Genomic DNA, 16,301 nt, shown 5'->3' with positions numbered 1-16,301 from the left:
TCTTGTCTAACATTTTCTGTGTTTTAAGCTACCTGTGTATGTTTTTGTTTTAAAGATTTATTTATTTATTGGAAAGTCAGATATACAGAGAGGAAGGAGAGAGAGAGAGGAAGATCTTCCGTCCGATGATTCACTCCCCAAGTGAGCGCAACAGCCAATGCTATGCCAATCCAAAGCCAGGATCCAGGAACTTCTTCCAGGTATTGCACACGGGTACAGGGTCCCAAGGCTTTGGGCCATCCTCGACTGCTTTCCCAGGCCACAAGCAGGGAGCTGGCTGGGAAGTGGAGCTGCCGGGATTAGAACCGGCGCCCATATGGGATCCCCGAGTGTTCAAGGCGAGGACTTAAGCTGCTAGACCACACCGCCTTTCAGCTTACTATTCATTGCATTTCAGTGTACAACTAGCATTTTATTCATTGTTCTCCCAGTGCTTGTCACAATGTCAGGCACAGGACTACATAATCTTCTAATAAGTGGTAAGTATGTGTAGAAGGAGGATCTGTGAACAACTACATGCAGGAAGGTGTGTAAATGTGTCTGTTGTGGGTATGGAGGTAATTATGATTGAGGTGGATAACCGTTTATTTCTTTTTAAAACATTTTTGCTTCTTTTTAGTGGAAAGGCAGATGATATACAGAGAGGAAGAGAGACAGAGAGGAAGATCATCTGTTCATCGATTCATCCCCCAAGGGGCTGCACCAGCTGGAAATGAGCCAATCCAAAGTTAGGAACCAGGAGCTTCTTCCAGGTCTTCCATGCGGGTGCAGGGTCCCAAGGCTTTGGGCTGTCTTCAACTGCATTCCCAGGCCACAAGCAGGGAGCTGGATGGGAAGCAAGTCAGCCAGGATATGAACCAATGTGCATATGGGATCCTGGCACATGCAAAGTGAGGATTTTAGCTAGTAGCTTACTGCGCTGGGCCCATAATAGTCTATTTCTGTTCATGTGTATTAGAGAATGTGGGTGTCTCTTTTTCTCGTATGAGTGTCTGTGTAGGGGAGGATGTGATTCTGTGAGTGTTCTTAGAAATGTAGCCTGTTAACATTTCTCCCAGGTACTGGATAGAAAAAAGAGACTCTGTTCTTGCTGAAATAACTTTTTGATAAAACTCAGCACTGAAGATTCTAAAGGCCAGTCCTAAAGACATTTTCCAAGTCTTTTCTGGTCCTCTTTCCCAGAGGAATGGATCACAAAGGAAGTAATCCGCAAAAGTGAAGTCACCGAAGTTCGCACTCCAAGTCCTCACTTCCCTTTTCTTTGGCCTTTTGTACCCTGTCTTTATATTTACATCTCTGGAGGTCCTCAGGTTAGAACAGGTCTCTCTGGAACAAGAAAGATGTCTGATAAATAGGGCTGGGCAGAACTGAAGACTCCCAGGTTCACTTTGGCTACTGTTAACTTCCTGCTCCTATTACTCATTTGCTCCAGGAACTTCTACAGATTTTGTAAAACCTTTAAGTTCTGTCAAGAAAGGTGAAGATATGGAGCACTTGGACTGACAAAATAGAAGACGTCAGAAAGGAATTCACCTTTTGAAATAAATCACCATATCTATAAATGCATTTATAACCAAGATGTTTTACATTTTTCCGGTTATCTCATAACGTTTACTTTTCCTTCTATTTACAGTAGAGAAAGGATTTCTTCTAACCTAAGCTGCTTTTTCTATCTGTAATTTGGATCCCATCTTCTCTCATCCCACATCTTCTTCCCTACTGAATTATTATCATATCCTACGGTCATACTCTGGCATATATTATTTATAAAACATTCTTCCTTGATGCCACATTTTTTCTTTATCACACCTAGCTATCTCCCTGTTCCACTTAGCAAACTTCTCAAGAGTAGAAAAGTACTGTGTCTTCACCTGTAACCCAATCCAAATAATTCGATAAAACTACCCTGGTGTCAGATCACAATGATGTTCATGTTGCCAAACGTAATAGATATTCTATTACTTCAAATTACTAAATTGTTGAAAAAACATTTTTTTTCTTTTTTTTTTAAAAGATTTATTTTTATTATTTTTTCATTGGAAAGGCGGATATACAGAGAGGAGAGACAGAGAGGAAGATCTTCCGTCCAATGATTCACTCCCCAAGTGAGCGCAACGGGCCGATACTATGCCGATCCAAAGCCAGGAGCCTCCTCTGGGTCTCCCACGTGGGTGCAGGGTCCCAAAGCTTTGGGCCGTCCTCGACTGCTTTCCCGGGCCACAGGCAGGGAGCTGGAAGGGAAGCGGGGCTGCTGGGATTAGAACCGGTGCCCATATGGGATCCCGGGGCGTGCAAGGTGAGGACCTTAACCACTGCGCCATCGCGCCGGGCCCAAAACATTATTTTTTCTAAAACACTCTTTTTATTCATAGGCTAGAGATAAGGACAGAGAGAAAAAGAGAATGAGAGGGCGCACTCTTCAATCTACTGATTTCAATCCTCAAATGCTCGCAAAGGCCATGGCATATGGAAGCCAGGAGCTGAAAATTCAATTCAGATCTCCTTTTGGAGGCAGGGACCCAAATATTTGAGCCATTCTCTTCTCTCCTAGAGTACACATTAGATAGAAGGTGGGGTCTGGAATTGGAGCTGGATATTAAACTCAGACACTCTAATGTGGGATTTGGACCTCTTTATTCTTAGCTGTCATGCCAAACATCTTCTTCCTAACACCTTTTAAGTATTACTTCATCCATTCCTTTTACTAAAAAAAAAAAATTGATAACAACGCTTGCCATGAGTTTTATCCTCCTAACAACACATTAAATGTATAATACATTGTATAAAATACTGTACAGGTCTCTAGAGCTTATACATATTTTCTAACTGAAACTATATGCCTGTTGGTTATTAACTTCCCATTTCTCTCTCCTTATAATCAATGGAAAGTACCATTGCACTCATTCTATGATTTTTTTTTAAAGATTTATTTTTTACTTTTATTGGAAAGGCGGATATACAGAGAGGAAGATCTTCCGTCCGATGATTCACTCCCCAAGTGAGCGCAACGGCCGATGCTTTGCTGATCCAAAGCCAGGAGCCTCTTCCGGGTCTCCCACGCGGGTGCAGGGTCCCAAAGCTTTGGGCCGTCCTCGACTGTTTTCCAGGGCCACAAGCAGGGAGCTGGAAGGGAAGCGGGGCCGCTGGGATAGAACTGGCGCCCATATGGGATCCCGGGCGTGCAAGGCGAGGACCTTAACCACTTGAGCCACGACGCTGGGCCCCATTCTATGATTTTATAAGATTCCTAATATATATATATATATATATATATATATATATACAGTATTTATCTTTTTGTGATTGAGTTTTTAAAATATTCTCCAAAGTATTCATGCTGCATAATGCCGAATGTCCTTTTTAAAGGTTGAATAAAATTCCAGTGTGTGTATGTGTAATGACTTTTCTATATTTATTCATGCTACCTTTTCTCTTTTTAAATTTTTCTCCATTTATTATTATTATTATATTTTATGATACAGTTCCATAGTCCCTGGGATTTCCCTTACCCCCTTGCCAAGTCACTCCTCCCCCCAAGTTCTCCTATATTATTACAATAGTATAGTTCTTCATAAACAGTCATATGTCCATCATTGCAGCCATGTACAATGGCAGAGTCTAGCATCCTATTATCAAGATATATTTAACAGCAAAATTGGGAGTCCATCTTTGATCTGCAAGTAAAGATGCATACTGCCTTGTATTCTCACATCTGGATATAAGAGACTCCATTACACAGTTGCTATACATCCCCTTAAATGAAAAGCCACAAAACAAAATCAACAGGAAGAAAAATTGAAATTTACAACATGCTACACAAAATGTTACTGTATGACTTACAAATCGGTGAAGAATTTAATATGAGGAAAAAAAAAACCTTTTGTTATTTTTTTTAAAGATTTATTTATTTTTATTACAAAGTCGGATATACAGAGGAGGAGAGACAGAGAGGAAGCTCTTCCATCCGATGATTCACTTCCCAAGTGAGCACAACAGCTGGTGCTGTGCCAATCCAGAGCCAGGAACCAGGAACCTCCTCCAGGTCTCCCACACGGGTGCAGGGTCCCAAAGCATTGGGCCATCCTCGACTGCTTTCCCAGGCCACAAGCAGGGAGCTGAATGGGAAGTGGAGCTGCCTGGATTAGAACTGGCACCCACATGGGATCCCAGCACATTTAAGGCGAGGACTTTAGCCACTAGGCCATGGCACTAGGCCCTGAAAAAACTGTTTTGAAGAAAGGAAAAGAAAAATACAAACATTAAAATCCATGAGATATATTTTTTGCTGATCTTTGTGGCTGAAATGTGTCTCCTGTAGGCAACAAACAGATGGGTTTTGTTTTTTAATTCTGTCTACTAATCTAAGACATTTGATTGAGTTTAAGCCATTTACATTTGTGGTTAATATGAATGGATGGCAATTTGATCTTGTCAGTTTAGCAATGGGTGGTTCATAGTTTGATGTAGTCTTGTTTGATTGTATTTCATTGATAATTTATGGCATTGAGTGTTTTTTTTTTTTTTAGATACCTGTTAGCCATTTGTTTTCTCTGCAAACATAATTATATTCCTATTCTTAAGTATTTTTAAATTGAGCTACAATAGTTATTATTTTACTATGCAATTATAGGAGCCCCTTATATATTGTGGAGACTAACCTATTATCAGCTATAAAATTTGGGAATTATTTTTACTTTAAATTGCTTTTGCACTTTACTGAGTGCTTCCTTTGTTTTGAAGTAGGTTTTTATTTGAATATAGTCCCACTTGTTTTTGCTTTTGCTGCCTGTGCTTTTGGCATCATACATTCATGAAAACAATGCTGAAACCAGTGTTATAAAGCATTTCCCCATGTTTTGTCTTAGGAGTTTTACAGTGTCAGAGAATTGATTTAATCTATTTGGAATTGATTTTTGAGTAGAGTGCAATATAGTGGTTTAATTTCATTCTCTTTTTCTCTTTATGAAAGTCTAATTAATAAATAAAGTCATACAGCATGAAAGTATACAGCCTGATGTTTTGATAAGTCAACAGTCCATGAAAGTGATCATACACTGTGGCTAAGTGGGATTATCCTTGGCACATAAGAATAGATCAACATACAAAATTCTATTAGTGTGGCACTACATGAACGAATAAAGGCTAAAAATTACATAGTAATCTTAAGAGATACAGAAAATTGTTTTATGAAGTTCAACAATTTTATGATAAAACTCTACTGAAATGGGGAATAGAGCCTAATTACCTTAATATTTATAAAGGCAACCTATAAAAAGCCAACAACTATCATGACAAATGATTCAAAGTTTTAAGCTTTTCTTCTAAGAACAGGAGCAAGTTAAGCATGTCTACTCTTTCCGCTTAGAGTGCTGGAACTTCTACCATGAGCAATTAGGCAAGGAAATTAGACGAAAGCCATCCAAATCAGAAGAGAAGTAAAATTATCTCTGCACATGACATTTTCTTACATGTAGAATTTCCTAAATATCCTACCAAAATTGTAGAGAGTAAAATTCATCAAATTCATACTATACAAAATCACCATAAAAACCTGAGTGTTTCTATACTAATGACAGAAGAAAAGTAGGAAAAGAAAACCATCTTATAATAGCATTAAATAACAAAATAATTAAGAATAAAATTAAGGAAGAGAATGATTATATGCAGAGAACAACAAGCCAATAAAGAAAAAATTAGAGGGCGGAAACAAATGAGGAGGCATTCCTATGTCCAAGAGAGCCAAAGATTTGATGGCATCACTATATATAAAACTCCAAAAGCATTTTTAGAAATGTAAAAAAAAACCTGAAAATTCGTGTGGAACTGTAAAAGACCATGGTTAGTCAAATCATGATTGAGAAAGAATAACTCCATTATTTTAAAAATATGCTTTCAGTTTTTATAACACCACACTTTGCTCTCTTTTTACATTTACTTATTCCCTTTATTGATTTGTTCTTTGAATCGTAGTCTTCATTAAGTGTTCCTATCAACCCAGAAGGAGAGAGAGGTTGAGATATGGTGAGAAGGTGAGGGTGGCAGTGAGGAACAGAGAGATCCTCTATCTACTGGTTCACTCCTCAAATGACCACAATAATCACAACTGAACCTGGCATCATATCCTGGCCTTCTACATGGGTGTGGCAGGGCCCCAACTCATTGGACCATTCTCTATTTCCTTCCCATTGGCATTAGCAAGAAATTAGATCAGAAGTGGAGTATCAAGGACTTATACTAGCACTCCAATATGGGATGACAGTAACTTAAGTGATGGCAAAATGTACTGTGCCACAATATTGGCCCCAGCTTCTTTATTTTAATTGCTTGATAGCTTTCTGCTGTGTGGATGTTCCTCAATTTCTTTATCCCCTCAATCAAAAGTAATAGAAATAAAGCTGCTATGTACATTCATCTGCAACTTTTCACATGGCCATGTGTTCTTATTTCTCTTGAATAAATACTTAGACATTGTTAGGTGAGACATAGCCAAACTATACTTTTTAAGAGATTTCTCCATTTTACATTTCCATTAGCATCCATTACAATTCGTTTTTCTAGGAGACTGATATCAACAATATGTGGAATAAGTGCAAGCCTCTTCCTAATCTCCCTCAGTAAGAACTTTACACTTACCCCATACAGAAGTCTCTGCCCAGCCTTGGGATTCAGATAGGAGGTAATGAAATCTGGGAAGAACCCAAGACTCTAAATCAGTTGCCATCTTTATATTTCACAAATCCTACTATTATCTGAATATTTGCCCCATCCTCAAATCGATATTTTAAAATTCTGATCTTGTCAGGGTGGTAGCTTTAGTAGGTAGGATTTTCGAGAGATCATAAGCATAGAGCCTTCATAGTTAGGATTAATGCCATTACACAGGAAACTGTAGAGTGCTAGCCCACTCCTTCTATCATGTTTGGGCACAGCAGATAGATGACCTTTCCTGAAGCAGTAAGTGGGCTCTCACCAGAACATGAATTTATCAGAGCCTTGATCTTGAACTTTCCAGCCTCCAGAACTATGAGAAATACTTTGTTGTTTTTCCTAAGCCACCCACTCTATGGTAATTTATTTTAGCAGTCATAACTGATTTAGTCAGGTTCCATTGGCATTTGTCCAGCTTCTTCCAGAAACAGTCTAATTTTTTGTGCCCTTCAGGGATTCTACTCTAAAGACTGAATTATTTCCTGCTTAGTGCTACAGCTGACTTGCTAGCACTAAAAACATGCCTTGGCATTATGAGCAGGGATTCTTTTTTCTTGGCAAAGAAGAGAAACTTCCATTGCATTTTGAGTCTCCCTTCTATAGAAGAAATCTTACAGAATCACTTCCTCTTAAATACAGAGGGATTATTGGAGACTAACTGCATGCCTTCCTTCTAGAGGGAAAATGAAGACCAAGTATGAACAAAAAATAATTTCTCCACAATGATTCTTGTTGACAGAACTAAAGAGAACCCACATTTCCTTTCTCCTAGATGTAGGATTGGGTTGGAATCTTCATGAATGAAAATCTTATAAGAACTGAATCTTCATGAATGAAAATCTTATAAGAACTGAATGTTACTTATATCTGGTATTCAGAGTAAATTAAAGGGGGTACTTTCTGGCAGTGAGGGCTCTAGCTTCTCAGCACCTCAGCCCACTAAGTCTCTGAAGTTCAGCCAAACTGGTAGATTTCTTTCTTTGCACTTGGTTTAACAGTCAGGCCTTTATCAGCGAGCAATGAGGGTCATGTTGACTGAGAGCCCAGGAAAGTACTGGCTAATGAATAGGAAGCTAAGGAGAGTAACTCAGAGCAGAAAATATTAACAGTGGCTATCATTGAAACCTATCTTGTGCCAGGTCGTGTTCTAAGCAATTTATGGAGGCCATCTTACTTCATTCTCATACCATTCCCATGAAGACATCATCATGCTTATTTTACAGATGGCAAAAATTACAGACATAAGCATTGTAAGTAATTTGCTTAAGATCCCATGAAACAGCAAATGCTAGCATTTTGGCACTACAGTCCATGCTTTGTCCCTAGCTGTGAAATAGAGGTTGCAAGGATCGAATGGGGCTATAGAAAGACTGTCGATAATAGCTGAGGGCTGAGAAAAATCTTGGAGGACCTAGGTTGAAGTTGGGGTTTATGGTGTTCCTGGGCTAAAGTCAGTCGATAGTCATATTGCGGTATTGGTAGAGTTACTGCTATCTGGATGGCAATGGTCAAACAAAACACCGAAATGTATCCATTCAAACCCTTTACGTATTTAGTAAGTATGACTTCACACCAACATTATCTCCTTATGTAAAGCATAGTTACACACCAGAAGTAAGTTCTGGTCCCTTTGATGCTCATAATATATTAAATGAAACAAAATCACAATACAACAATGCCATGGTAGACAAGTCACTTATCACACCTTGAGTTACTGTGTGAATTAAGTTTGCAGATGTAGTGTGGTCAGAAAAGTCTTCCGAGTGGATATTCTCTTTAAGCTGAGCCTTATTGGATCATTAGGTTTCTACCAAGCATATGTAACTAATATCCCATGCAAGGGAAAGAACATTAATTACAGCAAGGAAGAAAATGGAATATGAAATTAGAATGCAAGGCAGATTAATTCTGGAGAATCATGGGATGAGAAAGCAACACAAAACAGCTAATATCCGTATATTAAATTATTTAATTCTTGTGAAAATACTTTGAGGTAGGTACTATCATTGCCTCCCTTTTAAAGTGAAGATATTGGGACTCAGAGAGTGAAGTAATTTTCCAAATGTCTCGCAGGTCTAAAGCAAGGAAGCTAGGATCTGAGCCAAGAAAAGTAGTTCTGAAGTTCATGTTTCTATCAAGTAAGTTTGTACTTTTCTATAAGAAGAATCAATGAGTGTTAAACACGAATTGATTTCAACCAAATTAGCATTTTGGTAGTTTTCCCTGCTAACTAGATGGGAGATGGATTGGAGAGGAATTGGAAATATGTTTCCAATTCAGAGACTGTGGTAAATGTTGGCATTTTAGATTAGGCATCAGAGAAGTTGAAGCTACATAGGTGGGTGTGAGACAAAGCTATGCATTTAATAAAGACTAAAGGAGGATTCAGGTTTGAATGATCAATTTAAGTTTAATAATCTAAGTATGTTAAAACCTTCATTCTTGGAATAATATTTTTCATTAGCTCTCCTACATTCACTCTAAGTCCTCCTCTACCTGCTACTCTCTAACTTCTTGCTTCTAAGGGTATCAAGAGCTGGGTGCCTATGCCCTCTCATTTGTGTCTCATTTTTGGGCATACTTTACGTATCATACATTAGAGATATAGTATAACAATCTTTGTTGTCCTCTATTGGTAGCTTACTGTAGTTATTAACTGGATTACTTACATACACTGTCATATAGCATAAACATTGCTGTGGAGTAAATATGAACTATTTTACAGATGAGTGAACTGAGCCCCAGACATGTAAGATGATATTCTCTAGTCCTCCCAGCTAAAAAGTGACTAGATAGTTTTACAGTGTCCCCCAAGTCCATGTGTTGGGAAATTAATACCCAATGAGATAGTGTTGAGCCATAGCACTTTGGAGAGACGACTGGGTCTTTCAGAGGTTAATGGCTATTGGCTATTTGTGAGTATACTTAGTTTAATGAGTTTGTTCTTAAGGCAAGTCTTGCCCTTTTGCATGTTCTTTCTTGTCCTCTGTTATCCCTGCACCTGAGAGATGACACAGTGAGAAAGCCCTAATCAGATCTTGGCAGCTTAGTAATGGACTTCCCGGCCCCAATAATTTAGGGAAATACATTTCTTTTCCGTATAAATGATTCAGTTTGTGGTATTCTATTATCTCAGCACGACTGAATAAAATGGCTAACATAGATTTAAACTTAAGATTCACACATTTTATACTACCTTACAAAGAAAAGCAGTTATGCAAGTATGGGCTATAACCCAAAGGTGAATAAGGGATTCTGAACTCTAGTCCTGAGTTACTATGTGATTTTGAACACCTCATTGTAACACTCTACACTTCATGTTCTCTCTAGAAAGCAAAAATGGCATGTACTTACATGAACATCAAGGTAAACATCAAGGAAGAAGGAATATCTACATGATTTTACACAAAGCACAAAGCACAGACTCATTGATGTGTTTAAAATAACTAGAGGGGCCCAGCACTGTAGCCTAGTGACTAAAGTCCTCACCTTGCATGCGCTGGAATCCCATATTGACATTGGTTTGTATCCTGGCTGCTCTGCTTCCCTTCCAGCTCCCTGCTTGTGGTCTGGGATAGCAGTGGAGGATGGACCAAAGCCTTGGGACCCTGCACCCGTGTGTAAGACCCAGAAGAGGCTCCTAGCTTTGGATTGGTTCAGCTCCGGCTGTTGTGGCCACTTGGGGAAGAATCCATCAGAAGGAGGATCTTCCTTTCTGTCTCTCCTTCTCTCTGTAACATCTAACTTTCCAATAAAATAAATAAAAAACAACTTGAGAGAGACAAAGACTGGTTCTGAAGCTCTGGTGTTCAGCAACTTTCCACAGACTTGGTGTTACTGATATTCTATGTTTTTCTCTTCTTTTTGTCTTGGAACCTGTTTTAAACAAAACGTTACCTGGAAGCCCAATGTGTAAAAGTAAAACAGCTTTGATCAAGTGGGCTGGAAGCTCCAAAATCTACACAGTTGCCGTTAGCAAGCACTACAGCCAATGGTTTGTGCTTTTGAACCTAACAATGAGCTTAAAAATACCTTTCCTGGGCCAATGTCCATATTTAAAAATAAAGTAAATGAAATAGAAAGTAAATTATCAGAATGCAACATACATGGAATTGTAGCAGTCATATAGAAACCCAATTTTGGGTGGTAGGTCAGATATAAAATGCATTTTACACTTAGAGGATCCAGAAGTTTGAAGGTCATTTCCTTTGGGGACTCTGATGAATTTTGCTTATAAGTAATGCTTTAGTGGGATATGTAACAGTAGTATACTAAGATCAGATACAGTACAAAGTGGGCCGCCTCAGGTACTAGAATGGAGGCCCAGTGTAAGACTTTGGAAGCACAGAGGAGAGTTTTGTTTTGCAGACAACTTTGAGCTGCATCTTTAAGAATAAGCATGGGCTTTCTGGAAGTGGGTGGTCAGGGGGACAGACACTGCTGTCACAATAGCTTTTAGTAAATGCTTTCTTTCCTCATGTTCCAGGGTATTCATGACTTTGTAAAAGAGGAATGTCAGAGGATACATTTATGGTTTCATAGAGCTTATGACTTTCTTTTTGGACAAAGACATCAAATGACAATTTTCCAGTAGGTCCAAAGTGCAGGCCAAGTGGAAGCATGATGATCTTAAAGGTAAGACAAATTTGAATTACAGCAATGAGGTAACTGCTTTTTTCTTTTAAAGATGTATTTATTTATTTTGATGATGTTTACAGTTAATTAGGGTGATAAGGGCCAAGGGCTACAGGAAGGTGGGTGAGACCATTATTTCCACATTCTCTTTTTTTCCCTTTCTGTATCTGGGGGAAAAAGGGAGATAAGGGGAGAAGCCACACCCAGCCTCCAAACCGCCTCCATACTCTGGGATGGGGGACAGCCACCTGATACCATCCCAGGGTCCCCGATGTGAGGCATGCTCAGAGGGTCTTGCTCAAGAGGTTTTGATAGTTCAACAGTTCTGAATTACTGCCAATCTCGCCACTCCAAGCACGATGAAATCTCTCCAGAGAGGTAATTGCTTTGCTTTAGCATCATTGTGCAAATGAAGATGGGTTTATGTACAGTAATGCTATTAATCTGTAAATGGAGCCAGATCTCTATGCCTTTCAAATCTCACAGGCAGTGGGATGATATGGCTGTCTCTAGAATGGAGACAAAATTTTAAAAATTTCTTTTAAAGATTTATTTATTTTTATTGGAAAGGTGGATATACAGAGAAGAGGAGAGACAGAGAGGAAGATCTTCCGTCCTATGGTTCACTCCCCGAGAGGCCGCAATGGCCATAGATGAGCCAATCTGAAGCCAGGAGCCTGGAGCTCTTCCGGGTCTCCCACAAGGGTAAAGGTTCCCAAAGCTTTGGGTCATCCTCTACTGCTTTCCCAGGTCACAGGCAGGGAGCTTAATGGGAAGTGGGGCCACCGAAATTAGAACCAGCGCCCATATGGGATCCCGGCACGTGCAAGGTGTGAGGACTTTAACCACTATGCTATCGTGCCAGGCCCTCCCAAGGGAATTTCAAGACCATGTTTTTGGGAGTTATACTCCAGCTAATTCTGACTCTGATTCGGAGTTCTGTTAGCTACATGGAGTATAGAGTTATTATTTATTGAGTACTTACTATGTTGTCTTCTGTGTCACTTCCATAATTCTCTCGTGGGATCTATACAACAATCTGTTTCATAGGGGAAAAAAATAGTGCCACTTTACAAATGAGGAAACAATGGCCTATGGAACTTAAACGTCACAAAACTGAGAAGTTCTAGAACCAGGAATTAAACACAGATCAATAAGAAAGAAACAGTCCGTTAACTATAATTCAGATTGCAGCTTCAGTTCAATTCTGTCCATTCTATGAGTTCAAAAACTTATGGCCAATCTATAGGGTGGATATGCCAGAAATCTGTTGGAAAGGCTTATAGGAACTTCTTGAGAAAAGTTTATTACAAGGGAAAAGCGAATAAGACGAGTTTTGCCCATTTAGGAAAGTGTTTAAAAGATAACAAAGCTTACACATATTGCTATTTACATCGGTTTTCAAAGCCAAGTCCTCTTTTGAAGACTTTAACACAGTGTCACAGTATCTGAAGACAGAAGAACCATGGACTCGACACTGGGGTACTCTTGTGGAATATCATGTGTAGCTATGCGACGTCACTAAAATGAGTTAGAGCAGCAGAGAAGAGAAACGATAGGCCTCACAAGGTTCACAGGTGGAGGAAGAAGCTATTTGTAAATTGGTACTGAAAGCATTTCACAGTTGTTGTCTATATGAGGAATGGACAAAAGGGATTAGGAAGCTAGAACATCGGATCCTTAGAAGTTCAAGTGTACCACCATGCGAAGCAGGGTAGAGAAGGGCAGAGAATAAATCTAAGAGAGCTAATGAAGAATAACCAGCCCAGCTGAGGTTCAAGCTCTTCCTCTGTTTGATCTGAGATGGAGGAAGAGAAAGAAAAGCTAGATAATAGGCTGTTTGATGAGTCCAAGCTTGGAGATGGTGCAAATCACTTTCATATGCATTCTTTTGGCTCATGTCACTCATACGAGTACATGTAACTACAAGGGAGGCTAGTGAATAGGTGTGTGGTTAGGAGGAAAAGGAAATAGGCTGGAAGAACACGTAGCTAGTCTTCGCTATGGAGCCATTACCAATATGTAACAAGTACTACCTAATTTAATCCTCCAGCAAATCTTTTTTTTTTTTAAAGATTTATTTTTATTATTATTTTTCTATTGGAAAGGCGGATATACAAAGAGGAGAGACAGAGAGGAAGCTCTTCCGTCCGATGATTCACTCCCTAAGTGAGCGCAAAGGCTGATACTATGCCAATCCGAAGCCAGGAGCCTCTTTCGGGTCTCCCACACGGGTGCAGGGTCCCAAAGCTTTGGGCCGTCCTCGACTGCCTTCCAGGGCCACAGGCAGGGAGCTGGATGGGAAGCGTGGCTGCCGGGATTAGAACCGGTGCCCATATGGGATCCCAGGGCGTGCAAGGCGAGGACCTTAACCACTTGCGCCACTGCGCCGGGCCCTCCAGCAAATCTTTTAAGGTGAGTACTGTTTTTTTTTTTTTTCTTTTCTTTTTCCCCATCTTATATCAGAGCTTTTTGGTCAAAATCAATCAGCTAACATATGACAAACCTGGGATTAAGCCAAAGTGTATTCCAACTCCCAAGAATAAGAATTGTGTATGTGAAAATCTTTCCTGGGATTTCATTCAATTTGCATGAAACCTCTAGATCAATTTGGATAGAATTTGGTGTTTACAGTGTTGAGTCATTCAATGCATAAACAGAGTCTGACTCTACATTTATTTAGAACCAAATTTTCCTTTCATATTTTTGTAACTGTGTACATATTCCATGCATCTAAAGAAGAAATTTGTAAGATGGTTTTTTTTTTTTTTGTGCAGAATGTAACGCATTATTCACTCACCCTGCTGATTTGTGGAGCATAAAAACTTAGCACTTTTATGTGACTTAGTTTTATTTATTATTCCCCAAGCTCTCGCTGACATTTTCTGTCTTTTTCATAATAACCATTTTAACTCAGGTGAACTAGTCATAAGAATTTACCATACCAAAATTTATCTGCCAAAAGCAATTGGAAAATGTATGTGAAATGTGTCAATCCCTAGACACGTAAAACCTAACATAATTGATTAAAGGGGGGGCAGAAAATCTGAAGATAATAACAAGTAATAAGATTGAATCAGTAATTAAAAAAAAACTGACATCAAAGAAGTTGAGGATGTGAAGACTTCACTGGTGGCTACTAAACTACTAATTCAGATGCTCTTCGGTTTCAATCTATTTTTTTTTCAAAAGAAAGATTTATCTATTTTTATTGGACAGGCAAACTTACAAAGAGAAGGAGAGACAGAAATAAAGAACTTTCATCCATTGGTTTTCATCCACTCCCCATGTGGCCACAACAGCTGGAGCTAAGCATATCTGAAACCAGGAGCCAGGAACTTCCTGGTCTCCCATGAGGGTGCAAGTTGCAAAGGCTTTGGGTTATCCATCTTGGGCTGCTTCCCCAAACCACAAGCAGGGAGTTATATGGGAAATGGAGCAGCCAGGACATGAATTGGTGCCCATAAATGATGTGGCGCTTGGAGGTGGAGGATTAGCCCTTTGAGCCAATGTGCTGGCCTCAGTTTTCTTTGTCAGGGAATGCAGTGATAAAAATATTGTACCTTTCATTATTGGTAGATAGGTTCTTTTTTTTAAAGATTTATTTATTTTTATTGGAAAGATGGATATACAGAGAGGAAGAGAGACAGAGTGGAAGATCTTCCATCCATGGTTCACGCCCCAAAGTGGCCTCAATGACTGGAGCTGAGCCAATCCAAAGCCAAGAGCCTTTTCCAGTTCTCCCAGGTCTTCCACGCGGGTGCAGGGTCCGAAAGCTTTGGGCTGTCCTTGACTGCTTTCCCAGGCCACAAGCAGGGAGCTGGATGGGAAGCAGGGCTGCCTGGATTAGAACTGGTACCCATATTGGGATCCCTGCATGTGCAAGGCGAGAACTTTAGCCACTATGCTATTGCGCTGGGTCCTGGTAGGATAGGTTCTTGAAGCTCTGTTCATTTTAATAGTTGATCTTCTGTTGTTAAGATTGGGTACTTCTTTTATATAAAAATGGTAAATGCATTTCATATATTTAACACATGCATAAGTACTTTAATTTTTGTTACGTCCATTAGTTCAGTCCTCTGTCACTGTCACTCTAATACTAAACCCATCCAAGAAGCATTTTATTTGTGTTATTGAGTTTTGTTTTGGTTGCTTAATTTTCTTTTGTTTCCTATGCACAATTCTGTAATTTTATTCTTCAGTTCTTATTTCCTGGGTCTACATTTAGCTGCTCTAATTTCCCATTGTTTTAAGAGAAATTTAAATTGTGTGTTGAAACGTTCTTTAACCGTTGGCTGCTTGAAAATCCTTGTTAAGTAATTTCACCCTCCAGGTGTTAGCAACAGTTTAATTTTTCATCCTAGTTGCAACTTGTTTTTTTTTTTTTTCTTTTTCATTGTTGCTATCACGGGTGATTGGTTTCAACTGTATTTTGCTATTATTTTAGGGGAATCTTGGCCCGATTTGAATCTTTTGTTTCAGCAGTCACCCAATTCAGGTGGAATCCATAGGTTCTGGTGGATTTTGTGTCTGTAGTTTCAAAGGTGCCTATATTTGGAGGCTTGGTAGTGGTGTTTTGGTGCTGCTAAGACACATGTGCTCCTGACTCGGGGAGAAGGGACCTGTTTTCCCTGGTCGGGTCATTTGGTATCTCCCTTTGCAGGACAGGGGTCTCAGGAACATCAAGTTTTAGGAACCAAATGCTTTCCTGGCTGCTAGGAGCTTATTGTGCTTTGCAGTCTGGGTGCTTGCTGTGGCAAGGTCCCTCTTGCTAGTTTTGCCTTGTTGTCCAGGTTAATGCCTGTGAAGAAAAGAGACTTCCAAGATTGGGTTTTTCTTTTGTCCTGGTGGCTATTAGGGACTTGCCACTTAGCAGTTCGCATCCTGTCTTCATGTTTTGATATGCAATCTTGACTATTGATCCCTTGCTTCTGATCCCTTGTATTTGTGCTCCCTTG

This window comes from Ochotona curzoniae, unplaced genomic scaffold (assembly GCF_017591425.1).
Source record: "Ochotona curzoniae isolate NIBS_2020 unplaced genomic scaffold, NIBS_Ocur_1.0 contig_1274, whole genome shotgun sequence".
Classification (NCBI taxonomy): Eukaryota; Metazoa; Chordata; class Mammalia; order Lagomorpha; family Ochotonidae; genus Ochotona; species Ochotona curzoniae.
The sequence above is the reverse complement of the archived record's forward strand: the minus strand, read 5'-3'. Positions refer to the sequence as shown.